Below are 16,355 nucleotides of genomic sequence, written 5' to 3'. Positions count from 1 at the left end.
CCAGGCATAAGGCCGAGCCTTCCACCCTTTACCAAGTATATAGATGCATTAATTAAATAAGATATATAGTGATATCCCAACAAGTTAACATGTTCCAACAAGGAACAACATCTCCATGTTCCAACAAGGAACAAACTTCAATCTTCACCTGCAACTAACAACGCTATAAGAGGGGCTGAGCAAAGCGGTAACATAGCCAATCAACGGTTTGCTAGGACAAGGTGGGTTAGAGGCTTGGTTCAACAATATAGGAGGCATGATAAGCAAGTGGTAGGTATCGCAGCATAGGCATAGCAAAAGAGCGAGCAACTAAGCAAGCAAAGATAGAAGTGATTTCAAGGGTATAATCATCTTGCCTGAAATCCCGCAAGGAAGAAGAACGAGTCCATGAAGAAGACAAACGGATGTAGTCGAACGAATCCTCACAACACGACGTTAACGGAACCAACCCGAAGAAGCAAACACCGGAAAAGAAGCACACAACATAGTAAACAACCAACACATGAACATGGTATGATGCAGAATCAAGTATGATGCATGTCCGGTTTAATGAAACATGGCATGGCAAAATGCACAAACAACACTACAAGTTAAGTGGAGCTCAATATGCAACGAGTTGCATATTGACGAAAAACCACATGACTTATTTAGTTCTCTCTCGTTTATGTACCCAACAAGATTAAATGTTGTTAAACATGGCAAGAGGGTGAAGCAAATGAAAACTACCTATCTAGGCAAGTTTAAATGGGGCCGGAATCATCAAACAACAATTCCAGTAAATCCCCATATGCATTTAGTAATTTGGTGCAACAACAATTTTTAAACATTTAAATGTTATTATCATGACGCGCATGACATGTTCAAGTTTATGCAATTTTTATTAAAAGTTGACAAGAGCATTAGGAAGCATTTGTCACCCTAGTAGAAAGAAAGGGGTGCCACGGCGAAGATAACGAAACGGTGCCACAGCAACATTCCGGATGATCCGACAACTCACGGAGATACCGGTGCAAAAGGAAAAGTGACGGGAGCGTGACATGCGAGGGAAAGATCCAATGGTCACGGGAGGATACAACATCCAAACATGCATCTCAAACTACACATGCATTCGTCCACGGGTCATCGTCTCGGCGGTTATACCTTACAAGGGAGCATTCTCCGAGTGGTTCGAGTTCGTAGAGGAAGTAGTTGTTCTCGCGACGGTAGTGGAAGTAGGGGTACATGACGAAGGTAGAGGTACTGGCGACGGTAGTGGTGCACATTTCTTGTCAAAATTACAACAACGGTAGTGGTACTTGGTGAATCCCGAAATGGTCTTGGCGTCTACGCGCGTAGTGGTACACATTGGAGACATACACGTTCCGTAGATGAACTTGGCGTAATCGTGCGGTAGGGGTACACGCGTCGAAGGGGTACTTGGCGGGTCCGAGGTCTCCGGTCGTAGTGGTACTTGTCGGTCTCGGTCGGGCGGCAAAACGTAGTAGAACTTGAGGTGGTCCTGACAATCCCAAAAATGCTCCTGCTCGAGGAGGTCTCTGTCTTGGTCTTCACCGGTCGTGGTACTTGGCGAAAGGGATCCACGAATGTGATAGTCCTTGGACTTGAGGCTTCGTGCTCGGAGATGGTCTTGGCCTTGGCAGTGATTCGCATAGGGGCCTTGCGGAGACAACCCAGCGAAGGCATGCTGCGATCGAAAGGGCATGGGTCTTCCGCCCGCAAGGAACAGAACATGGAGGCGACTACGGCTGATGCGACCGAGAAGAACAGCCAACACGGCCAAAGTGGCCATGGTGGATATGAACGAGATGGGCCAGGAGGTGATGCAGGGGGTCGGACGTCGCGAACAACGTTACAACGAGGCACGAGGAGAAGCAACGGGGATGGACAGAGGAGATGGGCTCGCTGTTGGTGTCGTTGGTGGTTCTCCGGCAACGAGGTGCACCGGGGCGGCGCTGCTGCCAATTGCTGGCGCTAGTCGGCGGTGGCGACCGGTAGAGGAAGGGGTCACCGGAGGCGTCGTTGGCGCAGCACGGAGGGAGATGCGGGCGCCACAGCAGTACGACGAGGAGGTCGGAGACGCGAGGGCGAGGTGTGCGGCACTCCGGTGGCTTTGGTCGTCAGTGGGGTAGGTGGCGCTCGGCGTCCCCGGCAATGCGGCGGCCTCCTGGCGATGCGGCAGCTTCCTGGCGATTGTGGAAGAGAGCAGGGGACGAGGTCGTGCAGAGGAGCGAGAGGGAGGAGGAGGGAGGCGAGCGAGGGGATCAGGCTCGAGGGAGAGAGAGGTCTCGAGCGCGGTGCTGTCCTTCTGCGTGCTTCGACGCTAGGAGAACGTGAGGGATCGAGAGGGAGAAGGTTTCTCTGGAGCGATGCTAGAAGGAAAAAGAGGGATCAATCCTCTCCTGGCGGCACGAGGTGGAGATGGGGTGAGGTGCAGGAGCTGGGCTTTGGGCCATCTAGGGTTAGGAGAGATAGGGCGAGGTAGGCCGGGCCTTAGGAGAGGGATGGGCCGGCGCTGGCTGAGCTAATGGGCCGGCCGGGTGGCCGAAGCCCAGGTAGCTACTGCTGCTGCTTTTCTATTTCTTCAGACAGAAATACAAAAAGGAAAAGCAGGGGGAAAAGGAGAGGAGCTAGAGAAATATAAAAATATATTCATGATCCTGAAAATGTGCTCTATTGAACAAAATTGGTTTGGAGATTTTAAAGGAAATAAAAATAATTCAAGTTTGAATTAAATTCAAACTTGAACCATTTTAAACCCTAACCAAAACAATTTCGAAGGAGATGAAATTTGACAGAGAGGCTAGGTGCATGGTGTTAGAATATTGAGGCAAAGATGAACATTAAAAGAGAAGGGAACGTGACACTTGCCAAAAGAAGGAAGTAGAGGGAAGGAGAAGGTGATGAAGCAAGATTCATGCATGGAACATGCAACAACTTAATATGTATGAAAAACACACAATGCACATGATGACATGATGAAATGCAACATGATGCAATGATGAATGCAAAGAACCAAACAAATCACACGACGAAACCCGGAAACCACGGAAGGCATCTGAAGCTCCGGTCTCGGGGCGTTACAACACTCCACCACTACGAGAGGATCTCGTCCCGAGATCTAGAGTAGCACCGGAGGGAAAAAACGGAAGAGAAATAGAAGAGGTAAAACTAAGTTGCTCCTTTGACAAACAAGTGAGACCAAAGAACCTTGAAAAGGTTAAGCCATTTCGAGAAAAAGAATAACGGAGATGACAAATTTGAAAACACTCCACTAGAAAAGAGGGACAAAGAACATTGCGAAAAACCTTGAGGTTGAAGGGCAAGATGTATATTGAAACCACTCCGGTTAAAACAAGATAGAGAAGGATTAAGAATGATATAATTTGAGCAGCACTCCGTCTGAGAAGGGAGGCAAAACTTGGCAGAATGGGAAAAATTCGAAAAGCAGGCACGACACTCCGGTTAAAAGGATAAGGACGAAAAGAACATGATCCTGACAAAACAAGAAGATGGGTTGCAGAGAGCAACAACACAATGCCTCCGGAACGAAAGAGTAGAGTAAAGATAATTGAGACAAACGAATGTAGAAGACAATGCCAACTTCTGCTACAAAAGAGCCTGAAAAGGCATCTTTAGGAGAAGGGTTGAACAGAGTTGTTGGAAAACCAACAACGAAAATAATAAGCTTGATATGGTCTTATGGAATACAACTCAAATTATGAGGTGACAGCCTGCCACTCACGGAAAATGAATTGGAATGAACAAGGAGACGAGAACGCTATTTCACCGGGTGGATAAATGAAGAACTTGGGTTACTTATAATCACCATAATTAGCAACACTCCTTAGGGAAGGCTTTAAGGTGAAATATAACCCAAGATAACTCCAATGACGAGATTAATGGATTTAAAACATCTCATTCTTAACAACATGTCAATCATGAAACATGAACTCAAATTGTCAAGAATGACATAATACCACCTCCAATGACACGGAAGAAATAATTGCACTCCGAATTACAATATGAAGAAAAGCTTGAGCTTCTTAGGAAAGAATCTCGACGAAAAAGTTGGAGAAGGAATTAAATCCTTGATGGACCATTATGTAGAACCTCCATGAAGAACTCCGTTAAACAAAAGAATGATCAAACGGAAAGAAAGGGTAGTTGAAAACACAAGGTGGAGCCTTGTAAAGATTTAGATAGATCTCCGTGATTACATAGTTGAAAGAGGTTGGAACCCCGTGAAAAAGATAAAATGAAACAAATGAAACCGAGAATTTGAAGGGCCTCCGGAATAAAGAATTAATCATTAGGATGAAACAAGAATAAGAATTATATTATGCTTATCATTCACCAATTTAAATTGATGACAAGCAACAGATTGCATACAACTTATTCTCGTAGCAACGATTAAGAGAGATATAACATAAACTTGGGAAGGTCTTCAATGAACCACCGGTAGGAATTTGAAATGAACGAAAATAAATAAGGAAACACCGGGTAAAATTTCAAATGAACGAAGATGCTTGAGAGAATGTAGAGACAAGAGAACAAAAGGATCATGAACTGATTAGAGATCACTTGAACGATGCACCGGTAGGATTGGAGAATGATAACTGAAAGCTGAGAATGAATACTTCTGAGATGATGGGCTCCGGATAAAACAAACTGAAATACTCTTGAAATGCTCCGGATAGGTGAAAGAATACTCACGATCAAAACAATTACGAGAGGATGGCAACAAGCTAGAATCACGAATCTTTGAGAGAGCGGATAAGATTGAAGAGAAACTCTTCTTCGGTATTCAAGTGTTGAGAATGACAAAGAGAAACACCACCAAAATCGTTGAAATACTCCGGGATGACGAATAGAAAGGTTGATCCAACGATGAAAAGAATTTGAAAGATCTTGGAAAAAGACATTTGATTGATGATAATCCATTCTTACGTCAAACTTTAGAAAAGAATTTGAGAATAACTCCGGAAAAATTTAGAGAAGTCAGGTAAGATCCTGGGAAAAAGACCTATGGGTTAGGGCCCACTCAAAAGAAAACACCATTGATATGATTACTTGAAAAAAAGGAGATAGCACCGGTTGAATTAGAAGACTTGAATAAGATAACATTCACGAAAGATCTTGAATGAAAGCAGAGTGGAAAACACTAATCTTTGAGATATCTTGAGCACTCCGGAACAATTGAATAGGGAGAAATGACTGAATATAGGGTGCACCGGCAAGAAAAACATTAGAAACGAGGGAAAAAGGATATGATCAACACCAAAAGGTTGATTTGAAACCGCCGGAGAAGAGAAGAAACAAAGAATGATAACTTGAAGCTCTGTTAGGATCTTCATGAGAATCACCGGATAAAATATTGACGGAAAAGGATGGAGAGACTTCACAAGAATAAAAGGTTACTTGATTAAGAATTACGAGTCCTCGAGGAACAAGGGTGGGAGGGTGGGAAAACAAAGACAACTTGGGATGGATGAACGAACACCATTGAGAAAGCTGAGATTGGATCTTGCGAATGTTGAAATGTTCGGATCCACTTGAAGAGAAACACACCGGTGAAAAGGATTGACATGACAAACTCGATGATCGAGAAGGGTTGGTATTCACATAGAAATATGAGAACACCACTTGGAAAAGGTATGGAATCAACATTTGACTTCGAAGCAACTCAAATACCACAACTCAAAACAAAACAAAGGATTGGCTTGCAAAATAAGCCGAAACAAACATATGACTGAGATTTCGTCCGAAGTTTTCGTGGTGGGGCCTACACGGGCTCGATCGTACAGCACCATCATGTACAAGGCAGTGCACATGACATACGAAGCGTCCCCGAGTCGGCATAGACAAGGACTCTTTAAGACACACCGAGACCACTGTAAAACCGATCGTGAATAGGCGGACCACTAGACGTCGAACCCCAATTTCATATCATATATCCGTCGGAAAGATATCCTAAGAGCTACTTGAATTCCCACCTATGAAACTCCCGAAATTTTACGGTTATGCAATCAGGTGTTGGGGATACAGGGGAAGCATAATATCTCACCCAAACTAGCAAATCCTACATCCAGCTATATCCATCCTTCAACACATAACCAAGAAACCTTCGGAAATCATCTACCTCAACCTTCGAAAAGCATTCGTTATACAAGTTATGGCAATACTCCCGAACTCCCGCCCCAGTACTGGGTGGCGTCGAGGTTATCTCACCAACGAACTGCATAAAAGAGATTTTCGATGTCGGCGTACTAAACTCAGGTATTCCAGAACTGCAACGATAAAATTATGACGACAACACCTCAGAGCTCAACTCCCCGGGACACTTCCACAAAACCCCTGACAGGAGGCACCAAGACAATGTTCTCGTCATAAAACCATCGGAACGATTCCAAGATACCCGCGTGATCATAAAAAAAATTTAGTGAAATTTGAGAAGAGAAGAGTCAAAACTCTACGTCAAGATGCCTTACCAGACCGATGGGGAGACTGGGAAGTAAAAAGAATCCCTAAACTCTCCGATATATAATTCCTAAATGACTCAAAACATTTTTCTAGACTCAACTCGACCGCTAATTCGATCAAGCAGTGGGGGCTCCTAAGGTCGGGGAAGGCTCTGATTACCAACTTGTAACGACCTCGATGCGACTATATCTCCTACGTGTCGAAGCACGACTTAGAGGCATAATCGCATTGAAAGCAATGTCGCAAGTGAGGTAATTTTCACACAACCCATGTAATACATAAGGGAAAAAGATACATAGTTGGCTTACAACCGCCACTTCACACAATTACATGAATAAAGCATTACATCAACCAAGTACAATCAGGGCCCGACTATGGAGCCAAAATAAAAGAAGAACCCCAAATGCGACAAGGTCCCCGATCGACCCCAACTGGGCTCCACTACTGATCAACTAGAACAAAACAACACAAAGGACAAGATTTTCATCGAGCTCCTCCTGAGCTTGGTTACGTCATCTGCACAGACTCATCGGCACCTGCAAGCTGGTTTGGGAAGTATCTGTGAGCCACAGGGACTCAGCAATCTCGCACCCTCACGATCAAGACTATTTAAGCTTATGGGTAAGGTAAAAGTATGAGGTGGAGCTGCAGCAAGCGACTAGCATATATGGTGGCTAACATACACAAATGAGAGCGAGAAGAGAAGGCAAAGCACGGTCGATGAAACTATGATCAAGAAGTGATGCTAAACAACCTACGTCAAACATAACTCCAACACCGTGTTCACTTCCCGGACTCCGCCGGAAAGATACCATCACGGTTACACACGCGGTTGATTCATTTTAATTAAGTTAAGGTTCAAGTTATCTACAACCGGACATTAACAAATTCCCATCTGCCCATAACCGCGGGCACGACTTTTGAAAGTTCAATTCCCTGCAGGGGTGTCCCAACTTAGCCCATCACAAGCTCTCACGGTCAACGAAGGAATAGACCTCCTCCCGAGACATTCCGATCAGACTCGGTATCCCGGTACAACAAGACATTTCGACAGGGTAAAACTAAACTAGCAACACCGCCCGAATGTGCCGACAAATCCTGATAGGAGCTGCACATATCTCTTTCTCAGGGCACACTCAGATTGTCCCTGGTGGTCACCGGCAGCTGACAGGTTGGACCAACACTCAGAGGACCACTGGCCCCGGGGGGGGGGGGTAAAATAATGATGACCCTTGAGTCCGCGAAACCCAAGGGAAAAAAGGCTAGGTGGCGAATGGTAAAACCAATGTTGGGCATTGCTGGAAGAGCTTTACTTAAGGCGAACTGTCAAGGGGTTCCCATTATAGCCCAACCGCGTAAGGAACGCAAAATCCGGGAATATAACACCGATATGACGGAAACTAGGGCAGCAAGAGTGGAACAAAACACCAGGCATAAGGCCGAGCCTTCCACCCTTTACCAAGTATATAGATGCATTAATTAAATAAGATATATAGTGATATCCCAACAAGTAAACATGTTCCAACAAGGAACAACATCTCCATGTTCCAACAAGGAACAAACTTCAATCTTCACCTGCAACTAACAACACTATAAGAAGGGCTGAGCAAAGCGGTAACATAGCCAATCAACGGTTTGCTAGGACAAGGTGGGTTAGAGGCTTGGTTCAACAATATAGGAGGCATGATAAGCAAGTGGTAGGTATCGCAGCATAGGCATAGCAAAAGAGCGAGCAACTAAGCAAGTAAAGATAGAAGTGATTTCGAGGGTATAATCATCTTGCCTGATATCCCGCAAGGAAGAAGAACGAGTCCATGAAGAAGACAAACGGATGTAGTCAAACGAATCCTCACAACACGACGTTAACGGAACCAACCCGAAGAAGCAAACACCGGAAAAGAAGCACACAACATAGTAAACAACCAACACATGAACATGGTATGATGCATGTCCGGTTTAATGAAACATGGCATGGCAAAATGCACAAACAACACTACAAGTTAAGTGGAGCTCAATATGCAACGCGTTGCATATTGACGAAAAACCACATGACTTATTTAGTTCTCTCTCGTTTATGTACCCAACAGGATTAAATGTTGTTAAACATGGCAAGAGGGTGAAGCAAATGAAAACTACCTATCTAGGCAAGTTTAAATGGGGCCGGAATCATCAAACAACAATTCCGGTAAATCCCCATATGCATTTAGTAATTTGGTGCAACAACAATTTTTAAACATTTAAATGTTATTATCATGATGCGCATGACATGTTCAAGTTTATGCAATTTTTATTAAAAGTTGACAAGAGCATTAGGAAGCATTTGTCACCGTAGTAGAAAGAAAAGGGTGCCACGGCGACGATAACGAAACGGTGCCACGGCAACATTCCGGATGATCCGACAACTCACAGAGATACCGGTGCAAAAGGAAAAGTGACGGGAGCGTGACATGCGATAGAAGGTGGGGTGATCCCGGCAACCGTGTTCCCACAGGTCGACGACGGTGAAAAGCGAGGGAAACATCCAACGATCACAGGAGGATACAACATCCAAACATGCATCTCAAACTACACATGCATTCGTCCACGGGTCATCGTCTCGGCGGTTATACCTTACAAGGGAGCATTCTCCGAGCGGTTCGAGTTCGTAGAGGAAGTAGTTGTTCTTGCGATGGTAGTGGAAGTAGGGGTACATGACGACAGTAGATGTACTGGCGACAGTAGTGGTACACATTTCTTGTCAAAATTACAACGGTTGTAGTGGTACTTGGTGAATCCCGAAACGGTCTTGGCGTCTACGCGCGTAGTGGTACACATTGGAGACATACACGTTCCGTAGATGAACTTGGCGTAACCGTGCGGTAGGGGTACACGCGTCGAAGGGGTACTTGGCGGGTCCGAGGTCTCCGGTCGTAGTGGTACTTGTCGGTCTCGGTCGGGCAGCAAAACGTAGTCGAACTTGAGGTGGTCCTGACAATCCCAAAAATGCTCTTGCTCGAGGAGGTCTCTGTCTTGGTCTTCTTGGTCTTCACCGGTCGTGGTACTTGGCGAAAGGGATCCACGAATGTGATAGTCCTTGGACTTGAGGCTTCGTGCTCGGAGATGGTCTTGGCCTTGGCAGTGATTCGCAAAGGGGCCTTGCGGAGACAACCCAGCGAAGGCATGCTGCGATCGAAAGGGCATGGGTCTTCCGCCCGCAAGGAACAGAACATGGAGGCGACTACGGCTGATGCGACCGAGCAGAACAGCCAGCAAGGCCAAAGTGGCCATGGTGGATATGAACGAGATGGGCCAGGAGGTGATGCAGGGGGTCGGATGTCGCGGACAATGTTAGAACGAGGCACGAGGAGAAGCAACAAGGATGGACAGAGGAGATGGGCTCGCTGTTGGTGTCGTTGGTGGTTCTCCGGCAACGAGGTGCACCGGGGCGGCGCTACTACCAATTGCTGGCGCTAGTCGGCGGCGGCGACCGGTAGAGGAAGGGGTCACCGGAGGCATCGTTGGCGCAGCACGGCGGGAGATGCGGGCGCCACAGCAGTACGACGAGGAGGTCGGAGACGCGAGGGCGAGGTGTGCGGCACTCCGGTGGCTTTGGTCGTCTGTGGGGTAGGTGGCGCTCGGCGTCCCCGGCGATGCGGCGGCCTCTTGGCGATGCGGCAGCTTCCTGGCGATTTTGGAAGAGAGCAGGGGACGAGGTCGTGCAGAGGAGCGAGAGGGAGGAGGAGGGAGAGAGAGGTCTCGAGCGCGGCGCTGTCCTTCTGCGTGCTTCGACGCTAGGAGAACGCGAGGGATCGAGAGGGAGAAGGTTTCTCTGGAGCGATGCAAGAAGGAAAAAGAGGGGTCAATCCTCTCCTGGCGGCGCGAGGTGGAGATGGGGTGAGGTGCAGGAGCTGGGCTTTGGGCCATCTAGGGTTAGGAGAGATAGGGCGAGGGAGGCCGGGCCTTAGGAGAGGGATGGGCCGGCGCTGGCTGAGCTAATGGGCCGGCCGGGTGGCCGAAGCCCAGGTAGCTGCTGCTGCTGCTTTTCTATTTCTTCAGACAGAAATACAAAAAGGAAAAGCAGGGAAAAGGAGAGGAGCTAGAGAAATATAAAAATATATTCATGATCCTGAAAATGTGCTCTATTGAACAAAATTGGTTTGGAGATTTTAAAGGAAATAAAAATAATTCAAGTTTGAATTAAATTCAAACTTGAACCATTTTAAACCCTAACCAAAACAATTTCGAAAGAGATGAAATATGACAGAGAGGCTAGGTGCATGGTGTTAGAATATTGAGGCAAAGATGAACATTAAAAGAGAAGGGTACGTGACACTTGCCGAAAGAAGGAAGTAGAGGGAAGGAGAAGGTGATGAAGCAAGATTCATGCATGGAACATACAACAACTTAATATGTATGAAAAACACACAATGCACATGATGACATGATGAAATGCAACATGATGCAATGATGAATGCAAAGAACCAAACAAATCACACGACGAAACCCGGAAACCACGGAAGGCATCTGAAGCTCCGGTCTCGGGGCGTTACACCCAAAGCGCAGGTTGCTACCTCACCTCAAGGAGGAAGCATTGAAACCTACATCACCAGTGTATGATGTGGCTGACCGGCCACCTCGTGGCCGAGCCAGAGAGGCGTTTCAGCCTAAAGTTCAGTCTGCACCCCGCCGCCACTCAAACAAAAATACCAAGGCCCAGGGCAACACACGGGACCTGCGAGACGTATTGGACAGCAGGGCAAAACATGCAAGGTCGATATACGGGTCATGGGGGCGTGAGCCAACGCGGGATGATGACCGTCACGCCGGATACACTAAAAGGAAATCCGGCCGGGCCGAATGCAATAGACAAGACTCATATGAACTGCGTCGTGATATAGCCCGGCACAGAGGCGCCGCACACCCCCTATGCTTCACTGATGAAGTTATGGATCATGAATTCCCGGAGGGTTTTAAACCCATAAATATCGAATCGTATGATGGTACAACAGATCCCGCTGTATGGATTAAGGATTTCCTCCTTCACATCCAAATGGCTCGCGGTGATGGTCTGCATGCCATCAAGTACCTCCCACTAAAACTCAAAGGACCAGCTTGGTATTGGCTGAATAGCTTGCTAGCATACTCCGTCAGCAGTTGGGAGGATTTGGAAGACACATTCCTTGACAACTTCCAGGGTACTTATGTGCGACCACCGGATGCTGATGACTTGAGCCATATAACTCAGCAGCCAGGGGAATCGGCCAGGCAATTTTGTACACGGTTCCTAACTAAGAAAAACCAAATTGTCGACTGTCCGGATGCAGAGGCCTTAGCGGCATTCAAGCATAACATCTGTGACGAGTTGCTCGCCCGGCACCTCGGCCAGGAGAAGCCGAAGTCTATGACAGCCCTCACGACACTCATGACCCGCTTTTGCGCGGGCGAAGATAGCTGGCTGGCTCGCAGCAACAACACATCAAGGAATCCGGGCACCTCGGATACCAAAGATGCCAACGGCAGACCACATCATAACAGACAAAAGCGCCGCAACAACGGCGATAACACCGATGATACGGCAGTCAATGCCGGATTCAGAGGCTCTAGATCCGGTCAGCGGAAAAAGGCATTCAAAAGAAGTACTCCGGGCCTGTCCAGTTTGGATCGCATACTTGATCGCTCGTGTCAAATCCATGACACCCCCGATAAGCCAGCCAATCACACCAACAGAGAATGCTGGGTGTTCAAGCAGGCCGGCAAGTTGAATGCCGAAAACAAGGACAAGGGGCTGCATAGTGATGATGAGGAGGAGCCCCGGCCGCCGAACATGGGAGGACAGAAGAGGTTCCCCCCACAAGTGAAGACGGTGAACATGATATACGCAACCCACATTTCCAAGAGAGAACGGAAGCGTGCACTAAGGGACATCTACGCGATGGAGCCCGTTGCCCCAAAGTTCAACCCATGGTCCGCTTGTCCGATCACCTTCGATCGCAGGGACCACCCCACTAGTATCCGTCATGGCGGATCCGCCGCACTGGTCCTAGACCCCATCATCGACGGATTTCACCTCACTCGAGTCCTTATGGACGGCGGCAGCAGCCTGAACCTGCTCTATCAGGATCCAATGCGCAAAATGGGTATAGATCCCTCGAGGATCAAACCCACCAAAACCACCTTTAAGGGCGTGATCCCAGGTGTAGAGGCCCATTGCACGGGCTCAAACACACTGGAAGTGGTCTTCGGATCTCCGGACAAACTTCCGAATCGAGGAGTTAATCTTCGATATCGTCCCATTCCGCAGTGGCTATCACGCACTGCTCGGGCGAACCGCATTTGCAAAATCCAATGTGGTACCGCATTACGCATACCTCAAGCTCAAGATGCCAGGACCTAGGGGGGTCATAACAGCCAATGGAAATACAGAACGCTCGCTCCGCACGGAGGAGCACACTGCGGCCCTCGCAGCAGAAGCACAAAGCAGCCTTCTAAGGCAAACCGCCAATTCGGCGATACAGCCTCCGGACACCGTCAAACGAGTCCGGAGTAACCTGCAACAGGATCGCCTGGCACGTTCAGAGCTCGCCTAGCAATTCGGCCCCCGTCCTAGTCCCATTCAAGTGACGAAATCCGTGCCGCGCGTACATAATTACGCAGTGAAAATACCATGGGCATAGGCGGGGGCACGATCAGGGCACGTCCCGCAATGCGTCTTAACCGCCCTAGGGGCTGCATACCTTTATAATTTTTTCTCTTTCAGGACCTTACTCTCTGGAAGCCCTTTCCGGCAGTAGGATTGCCGGACACATTACGGGAAGGAACAACCAAGGAGGCAAGAAACTAAGATGTACAAGGGAACCCCCAGGTGGTCTCTAATAATAATCGATATACCTGCTTTTTACTGTCCTTACGCAGCTTGCCCTTGGATAGGACATGTCAAATAGTCCTATTTTTTGCTTACTGCACTACTTGTATCAGTACGCTTCGACGTATTATTTAAATAACAATGCATATCATTAGTCTATTATAGCATTATCCATCCCTTTTTTCTTATATGTTCATTTACAACAACTTGCACCCATACATTCTGGAACGGTCAGTACGCCAGGGGCTTTCGTTTACCCCATAATACGGCGTGAGAAGTCCGAACACTTTCGACAGTGCGGCACCCCGAACTTATAGCATTATATGCATCAACTCCGAATCATGTCTTGTGTCAATAGTTGGGTTTTCCCGGCTCCCATGTTTTGGTACCTTACGTTCCGCTATATCGGCTAAGGTAGCGCTGGGAGAACTACTGCGATTGTGTCCCGGTACTTCCGGACGAGCACCTTAGTAGAGAAAGCCGAAAACTGACTGTCATGATAAGGCGAGAGCTGGTCGCTGTTCGGGAGGTCTCAAGTCCTTAAAGACTTTTTCCGCTTCGGGCGAGGAGTCGGCCTTGCCCGACTTAGGCGTATATAGCACCCCAAATTCGGCCTTCCAAATTCTAGGGGCTTCGCCAAAATTTAAAATTGTAGACTTCTATGGGTAAGTGAGAGTGATAAAGCCTTATAGTCCGATTGTCTGGTTCGTTGTGCTAAACACCTCCCTCGAAGGACACAAAATTGGGAAAAGGTGTGCTCAGGTTTATCCCGAACACCCCAGTACTAGTTACATGGGGGCAGAAATCGACGACTGGCCAACTCTCAGATTTTATAAACGGCCGCACATAAGGTAATATTTTAAATTCAAAAAGCGTTGCATAGTGCAAATGAACTCGTTTCACATTACAGGATCACATTCAAAAATTACATCTCTAGCACATTCATTGAAAGTGCAACTATCCCTAGGTTGTTTTGGTAAGTCCTAACAACATATAGCTCATTGAGCTAGTGCTATTTCAAGATTAATATCTCAGGAAAGCTCAATGATTGGCATGGCATGGATGAGAAAAGTGGACCCCTCAAAATGCTAAGGACAAAGGATTGGCTCAAGTTCAAAGCTCAAGACTCTACATTTTCTATTTTAGTGATCCAAGATCACATTGAGTCTATAGGAAAAACCAATACTATCAAGGAGGGATGAGGTGTTGCTTAATGAGGTTCTTGCTCAAAATGCTTAGTGATATGATCCAAAACCCTCAGCTACTTTCTCACATCCACATATGACCTAAACAAAAAGTCAAACTCGGCCCCACCGATTTTTTCTATCCGGCGCCACCGAGTTTCAAATGTCTTAGCCACTGCCACAAACCCTAGGCAAATCGGTCTCACCGATAGGGATCTCGATCTCACCGAGATGGGGTTGTAATCTCTTGGTTTCCCTTCGTAACATTTTGGTCTCACCGAGAGGAGCGATCAGTCCCACCGAGATTGCAATGTAAACTCTCTGTTTTCCCTTCGTAACGTTTCGGTCTCACCGAAATGAGCGATCAGTCTCACCGAGTTTACTTGACCAACTCTCTGGTTAGCTTATTACCAAAATTGGACTCACTGAGTTTGTGTAATCGGTCTCACCGAGATTACATTATGCCCTACCTCTAATCATATCGGTCCTACCGAGTTGCATGTCGGTCCCACCGAAAACCCTAACGGTCACTAGCTTTGCTAAATCGGTCAGACCGAGTTTAACCATTCGGTCCCACCGAGTTTGGGAAGTTATGTGTAACGGTTAGATTTTGTGTGGAGGCTATAAATACCCCTCCACCTCCTCTTCATTCGTGGAGAGAGCCATCAGAACAAACCTACACTTCCAACCTATATTTTCTGAGAGAGAACCACCTACACTTGTGTTGAGACCAAGATATTCCATTCCTACCATATGAATCTTGATCTCTAGCCTTCCCCAAGTTGCTTTCCACTCAAATCTTCCTTCAACCAAATCCAAATCCTGTGAGAGAGAGTTGAGTTTTGGGGAGACTATCATTTGAAGCACAAGAGCAAGGAGTTCATCATCAACACACCATTTGTTTCTTCTTGGAGAGTGGTGTCTCCTAGATTGCCTAGGTGTCACTTGGGAGCCTTCGACAAGATTGTGGAGTTGAACCAAGGAGTTTGTAAGGGTAAGGAGATCGCCTACTTCGTGAATATCTACCGCTCGTGAGGCAAGTCCTTCGTGGGCGATGGCCATGGTGGGATAGACAAGGTTGCTTCTTCGTGGACCCTTCGTGGGTGGAGCCCTCCGTGGACTCGCGCAACCGTTACCCTTCGTGGGTTGAAGTCTCCATCAACGTGGATGTACGATAGCACCACCTATCGGAACCACGACAAAAACATCCGTGTCTCCAATTGCGTTTGAATCCTCCAAACCCTTCCCCTTACATTCTTGCAGGTTACATGCTTTACTTTCCGCTGCTCATATACTCTATGCATGCTTGCTTGAATTGCGTTAAGATTGCTTGACTTGTCCAAAGTTGCTAAAATCTACCTAGAACTAAAATTGGGAAAAGGCTAGATTTTTATTTGATCAAGTAGTCTAATCACCCCCCCTCTAGACATACTTTCGATCCTAGATTCATCCGCCACAAGGCAGGAACCCTTCGGGACACTATAATAATACATTTTGGGGCAACGATGCTCCTTGCCCTTCGGTGGCCCCTCCTTCACCAGCTTTACAGCGTCCAGCTTCGCCCCTTGCACCTTCGCCCGGGCAAAGGCCCAGCGCGCACCCTCGATGCAGACGGACCACTTTATGACTTCGAGCCATGGGCAGGCATCCACAAGCCGCCTCACTAGACCGAAGTAGCTGCTAGGCAGGGGATCGCCAGGCCACATTCAGATTATAAGACCCTTCATGGCCTGTTCGGCCGCCTTGTGAAGCTCGGCCAGTTGCTTCAGCTGGTCGCTCACGGACATTGGGTGTTCGGTAAGTCCAGCTCGGTGAGACCATAACAACTTTTCCGTTGACCTCCCCTCCTT

This window comes from Triticum dicoccoides, chromosome 7A, assembly GCF_002162155.2.
Source record: "Triticum dicoccoides isolate Atlit2015 ecotype Zavitan chromosome 7A, WEW_v2.0, whole genome shotgun sequence".
NCBI lineage: Eukaryota > Viridiplantae > Streptophyta > Magnoliopsida > Poales > Poaceae > Triticum > Triticum dicoccoides.
This window is presented reverse-complemented; position numbering follows the sequence as displayed.